Raw genomic sequence first — 7,301 nt, forward strand, 5'->3', positions numbered from 1 at the left:
TTCCCTTGAGGAATCTCCAGCGGATGGAGTAGTCCTCCAACCTTAAGACGTTCATGTTTATTGACCTGGCACTTATTGCATTTCAGCACATAAGTCTGGATGTCCTTAAACAAACTAGGCCAATAAAACTGTCTTTTTACTAGTGCATAGGTCTTCTGAATCCCAGGATGACCCGCACTTGGACTATCATGACTTTCTTTAAGAATTTGGGCCCGAAAGTCACCAATAGTTGGTACACATACTCTACCCTTGTAGAGTAAATACCCCTCGTCAATGGAGTAATTAGCATATTTCTCCCCCCGACGAAGTTTATCACTCCCCTTTGAAGCCGTGGCCGTCAAAGGTGATGAAGGGCCTACGTCAGAGCTCTCCGGCTCCAAACTATACCCAGAAGACACGGCTAGTCTCTCCGGACTAACTCTCGTTTCCCTTCCCATTGCACCTTCGGCCAGTCTCTCCGGACTAGCAACATGTGCCAACGAGGGAGGTGGTCGCATCTGTGAAGAAGTGCGTATGCGTGTACAGCGCGCCAGATCTCTGTAAAAGATGGATCGTGCTCACATAAACCACGTAGGGACTCCAAGAAATCATTCTTGAAGACTGTGAAACTAAGTTCATTAACATGTGGCATGCGACTAAGTGCATCTGCCACCACGTTATACTTACCTTTCTGGTAACGTATCTGAAGGTCAAACTCCTGTAGAATCTCCGCCCACCGAGCTTTTCTACCCTTCAGTTCATTTTGACTTGAAAGCCATTTCAGACTTTCATGGTCCGTTCGGACCTCAAAAGTAGCACCATATAAATAGTGTCTCCACTTTTCCAGTGCATGAACTATCGCTAGTAACTCTCGCTCGTAAGCCGAGTAGTTACGCTGCGCACGATCTAACTTTTTACTCTCAAATGCAATTGGGCGTCCCCTTTGCATAAGTATGGCCCCAATGGCCTCATTACTAGCGTCTGTTTCCAAAACAAATGGCTCATTTGGATCGACAATAGTCAAAACAGGTGTGCAGCTGCTACTACGGTCACCTTGAGCTTATCAAAGCTTTTCTGTTGGGCTTCCCCCCAGCTAATGTTTTTTGTTTTTGACCGTAACTGGTCAGTCAACGGGACTGCGATCTTCGGGTAGTCCTTCACATACTATCGGTAGAACCCCGACATGCCAAGAAAAATCTACAGTTCCTGAGATTCTTCGACGCTGGCCATTTAAGAATAGCCTCTACTTTTTCTGGCTCCATCCGCGTACCATCGACGGATATAATATGGCCAAGGGAGTGAATTTCTGTTTCAAAAAATTCACATTTGCTCTTCTTCGCAAATAGTTTGCGCTCTCGCAACAACTCGAACACTAGATGCAAATGCTCTATGTGTTCTTTCTGTGTCTTACTGTACACAAGAATATCATCTAGGAAAACTACTACGAATTTTCCCAGATATGGACGTAAAATACTGTCCATCAGCATCATAAACATCGCTGGAGCATTGGTTAGCCCAAATGGCATAACCAAAAACTCAAAATGCCTGAAACGGGTCCTAAATGCTATCTTCGCAACATCTTCGTGTTTAATTCTAACCTGATGATACCCAGATCTCAGGTCTATTTTTGTTAAGTATCTCGATCCATATCATCCATGTGTGGCATTGGATACTTGTTCTTAATCGTTATCGGATTAAGAGCCCTATAGTCTGTGCACATCCGCATAGATCCGTCTTTCTTCTTTACCAGAAGAATAGGCGATGCCCACGGACTTGAACTAGGCCGAATGAAGCCTTTGTTCAAATGTTCCGTCAATTGTTTTTCCACCTCCTGTGCCTCGGAGTGGCTTAATCTATAAGCAGGTTTGCTTATAGGTTTTGATCCTGGCATAACTTCGATGCCATGGTCTACTTCTCTAGATGGTGGTAAACCATCTGGTAAATCATCAAGAAAAACATCCTGAAATTCCTCTAATAAATTCATTAAAGTATCTACGTACTTTTTCTTTAATGTCTCATTCACCTTGGATTTTTTCTTGTTTGAATCACATGCATGCCAAACAGGGTTTTCAAACAGTGGGTCTCGTCCAAGGCTATCTTGTTTTCCTTGTTTGTCTACGCAAACATCATTTATCGTTTCATCTACGAAAACAGAATTCAAAAGAGGGTAACAAGCATATACCTCTGCTATCTGGTCTCTGCGAACCGCTGTACACAGCTCCATGGAGAAAATAAGTGGTGTGGCAGGGACAGTTTGGTCGCCCTGCAGGGTAATGACTCTTATGTAAGTAATTCCGAGCTAAACTAGGGCCCAAGCCATACAGCCACTCCCTGCCTAGATATACGTCTGCTCTGGCTAAGTGCATGACCTGAAAGTCAAGTGGAGCCTCGTAGTCCTGCATAGATAATGGGACCCCCAATACTACGGTATTCCATACCGTTTTGTCATACTACGGTATTCCATACCGTTTTGTCATATTCGTTGGCTAGGCCAAATAGTATACTCATGATCACTCCGGGTCTCAGTCAACCCCAACTTCTTGACTAACGAGTAGTTCAAGAACTTGTGGCTAGCTCCATCATCAATAAAAACTATGACTCTACGGCCACCTATGGTGCCATACATGCGCACCATGTCATGCGGACCTACAGTAGGTTGCCACATCGCTGGTGTCACTGAACAAGTGTGATGCTCATCACAATGATACACTGTCACCTCTCTGAACTCTGCAGAACTGAGAGGGAGTCTCTGCACTGTATGCAATTGCCTAGAAGATTTACCATCTTTTTTGGGCTCGTGTTGCCACTCGTGCTGGCTTTAGGCTTTGGACACTCAGCCTTCGTGTGCCCTACTTCATTGCAATTAAAGCAGCGATTTTTCCTTCGCGCTTTAATATACTGCTCTTTCTTTTGGATTTCGCTGTCTCTTTTCTTCTTGGATGGTCGCGGTTTTTTAGACCAATGACCACCCTGTCCTTCCTATCCCCTTGTTTATCACTGCGGAACCCTTTTCTTTTGAGGCCTGACCTCCTCTTTTCACTACCCTCAGCCCTGCTAGAACCACCACGCGCACTACGGCGCTTGATGTCATCAAATATTTGCGCATACTTAATTGCCTCTGCCAGGTCTTTAGGCTGTAAGGGCTCTACGTACTCAAGGTAATCATCTTTGAGGCCTCTCTTAAAGCCTCGCAATGTCTGGAATGCATCGATTCCCTTTAGCTTGAGTACTATCTCCCTATAGTCTGAGATGTACTGAGTTAGGGATTTGTTCTCCATCGAGCACTTGTCCCATAACTCCCAGCTTCTCTCTGCCTCATTAACAGGCAAAAATTCTTTTTGAAACATCATTTCAAATTCCGTCCAAGTGGCAGGACGAGTTGTCAAACTCATCCACCACTTGTACGCTTTGCCGGTTAATGAGAGGCTAGCCTACGAGCTGTATCCGGCTAGGCTGCTATCACAGCGCATGCAAATCTGACCACTTCGCTAGAAACATATTGACCGAGTCCTTGTTTCTCTCCTTCTCCTCGCCACCAAAACTAGGCGGCTTTAAGTCTTTTAATAACGACGAAGCTGTCGCTAGACGCATCGGCCTATAGTCCTGCAACCACTGGTGAGGCTATGCTCACCCGTGCAGCAGGAGCTAGGCTACCACGAGGAGTCGGAGTACTAGCCGAGGCGGCTGTCAGTGCATCTAACCGTGTGGAGATGCTCTGTAGCATCGTGACTAAATCAACCTGGACTTTACCCATATTGTTCAGTTTGGCATTAAGATATTTAAACAGTCCACTAGAGAGCTCCGTCTCTGTCACGACATCAGCAGGGTCCAATAGGTCATAATCGTCGTCGTCGTAATCCAAGAGATCCTCCTCGGTCCCCTCGGCGATGTCAGTGTTCATGTCCTCTGGCTCGCCGGCCAGAAAGGGGTCATCTGCCAATGCGGCCGCTGCGGGCTCACTCGGTCCTAAGGCGGAGTCAATAGACGAGGAGGGCGCTGGGCGGATCACGTGTGATCGAGCGCACTTCGGACCGAACAACGGTCGGGCGTGTAGGGCCTGACAATTCGGTCGAGGTCAAACCCGCGAGACCGAGGACAAGAGACTTGAAAAACCTAGAGAAGTAGAAGGCGGTGGTGGGGACACACTACGCCTAGCAGACATCTTTAATTCTTGCAAAAAACAATGCGAGAACTTGAAAATTACTTAAAAAACGCTAATAAAATGAGCAGTGGTGGAGAGAGAATAGTCACCCCCCTGTACGATTGCCTGTCAATTTGTGTTTCCTGCGAGCCTCTACAAGCGTCGCTAGTCCGGGATGCTCCGATCCACGAGAAAAAATGCCTGCAACTCATAAAAAATTTAATTCGCTCGGGAAGTTGTGCCTGAAAAACTCGGATTATCCCTCGTCTGTTGGGATTATTCCTCCCCAGCCAAGAGAGAGGATCCGTGTGAATTTACTTCATTTTTAATTATATTAAAAATGAATAATTAAAATAAAAAATAAATTATATTTATTTATTTATTATTTTTTTCTTCTGGCCGCCCGCCTGGCGCCCGCCGCCGCTGGGCTGGCCGCCATGGGGCTGGTCTCCGCCCCCCCCGTTTGATGGCACTGCATGCCCACAAAGGAGAATGCTTCAGCAACAGAGGTCGAAGGAAAGCTGAAGCCCTTGAGCTTTTCCTCTCCCTGTTGTGGCCAGCTTTTCTACTCTTTCAGGAGCTTATCAGTATCATGAAGCCACTATGCCCTCTCGCAACGTTTCCTGTATAAAGATTTCTCTTGGGAAGGCAGAGCTCCTTAGGAAACCCCTTTCCCTGAAGATGCCCACTCCCTATGCCTTTATGACCCACAAACCCAGGCATGACACCATCACCCAGTCCCCCCCCTCAGACGGTGCACATGGGCCCTTCGCCCCACCTCAAACGGCGCAATGCTGTGGCTTTTCAGCATTCTCTCGTCCGTATTGGGTTGTGGGGTTGGTCTTCGCCCCTCCCCAAACAGTAGAGACGGGTCGTGGGGCTGGTCTTCGCCCCTCCCACACCAAACAGTAGAGACGGGTCGTGGGGCTGGTCTTCGCCCCCCCACACCAAACCAAAAAAAATTTTGCACACAAGCTTCAACGCAGAGAAAAAAAACGAGATCTTACTTGCAATCGCTTGTTGTGTGTGACGGGGAGAGAGAGAGAGAGAGAGTTCTTCCCTTCAAAAATGTCTTGGTCGCCTCCCTCCACACCCTCCATCGGAGATAAGGATGAGGAGATGAATGGTTGAAAACCATTGAGTGGGCTCCGTCCCCCGGTCACGCGCGGACCCTGACGACCCCATCGAACCACGCTTTGATACCAGTGTTAGATACCTGTAATGCCGCTACGGGCGTTACCCCACAGGAGGGGACGGCCTCTGGCTCACCACCCAGCTATAGAGGAAGAATGAGGATTGCCCCTCATCCCCCAGGCTATATAGTGTGTGGCCTGCCATCCACACTAGCCTGGCCGCCCATGACTCCGCATGGGCGTCCTCTCCCACTGAACTTCGGACATGGCCATCCGGTCTGCCGTCGGTCTCACAGGCATTACAGCCTACGTGACACAAACAATAAAGTAAGATTTCAACAATATACACCATATTCATATCCAATGTAATGTAAACCATGGCAAGCTCAATGAGACATCACAACTCTCCAATAAACTCTGCGCAAGTCAAAACCCTTTAGCCACCACAAGTGAAGTATTTCTCAAGATTTTCACTTCCTTAAGGTCGCTTCTAGGTCTTGATTCCATCTTTGATTAAGGTCTTTTAAGTCCAAAAAGGTCATCTAAGATCATTTATCTAGTTCTCTTATTTAGGACTCAACTTTAAGTAAAAAATCTCTAAGGATCTTTAGTCATTCTCTTAGTGCACACTTATGTACCAAAAATTTAAGGTCATCCTTTTCTTGTAAGGTTTTTTAAATTAGCTGATCTTGATTTCTTCTCTTGATCTATTTCCCTTTTTCTTGGAATGACAATCCCTTCACAACTTAAGGACTTGGCCTCATTGGTTTAGGCATATTCAATCATTGCTTTTCATCTTAACTTTGTTCCTAATTCTTATTCATCCAAGAATCATTTAACTGGGCCTCTTTAGTGCACCTCAAAATTTTGCTTCTAAGATATAACTTTGCGCTATATTACGGTACTCATAATTTCAAGGATTAATTGGGATTTTCTCTTTGTTTCTTAGGAGAGATTGATCCAATCTATCCACATGTAACACAATTTGGTTTCTAAGGTCAATTCTAGAGTTTTGGGCTATTCTTGATCTATGCATAGAGGATAACTTTTCTTTCTCTCTCTAGGAATATATTTTCTCTCTCTAGAATTATCCTTCTAGAATCTTCTCTTTCTAGAATTCTTGGTTTTCCTTGCACTAAAACTTGAAAACTAATTCTAAATATGAATCCTAACAAACCCTAGTTTTTTTTGTTAAGCTAAGATATTTTCCTCATTTGATGTGCTATTTTTTTCTCTCTAAACCCTAAATTCTACTTCCTCTCTCTAGGCATGGGAACCACTCTAAATTTACAAATTGATTCTAACTCTTCTAATTAAACCCCATGATTCAATAATTTAACTCAAAGGCTATCTAGACTTAGGGTTACCAATTTCAAGCATCAGTCTATCTACAATTTGCTTTATCCTATGGTTTCTCCCACAATTCAATTAAATGATAAATTCTTTTAGGGTTGAGAATAGGCTATCAAAATTTCCTAAGGTTCAAGAAAACAAAGGATTTCCTCAACTAACTAAGGTTCTACCAAGGTTTGGGCATTAATTTAAAAGTAAGAGGGTAAAGACTACATGTTAGAGGTCTCTTGTCTTGAAAACTGTGCATAGATTAATAAAACTATTTTCTAATTTGATTTAAATTAAAAAATTTTATTTTTATTGTAAAAGTATGATAAAAATATAATTTATGAATAATAGATAGTTGTACCTTATAAAAGTTGCTTTGTAGGTGACTCGTTGTATCTAGTGGGATAAAGATTTGGATGACTTACTCCTCCAAAACTCCATGATTTTATTTTATTTTTGCAAATCCCTAAGTTTGTGCAATCTCCAATAAATCACGTCTTACACCTCAAATAATCGGTTTGAACTTGTTGCATTGAAAACTAAGCACGATACTCTTCTAGCCTTGATGAAAAACTTGTTTGGGGGGGAGGGGGTTTTTATACTAGAAAATGACAGTTGCACTCTTCATAAATACCATTAGTGTACTCAAGTTGGTAGCCCACCAATATATCTTATGCGAATCAACCTTAGGCCTTCATGCATCTATC

This window comes from Cibotium barometz, chromosome 26, assembly GCF_041138505.1.
Source record: "Cibotium barometz isolate CiBa-2024 chromosome 26, ASM4113850v1, whole genome shotgun sequence".
Classification (NCBI taxonomy): domain Eukaryota; kingdom Viridiplantae; phylum Streptophyta; class Polypodiopsida; order Cyatheales; family Cibotiaceae; genus Cibotium; species Cibotium barometz.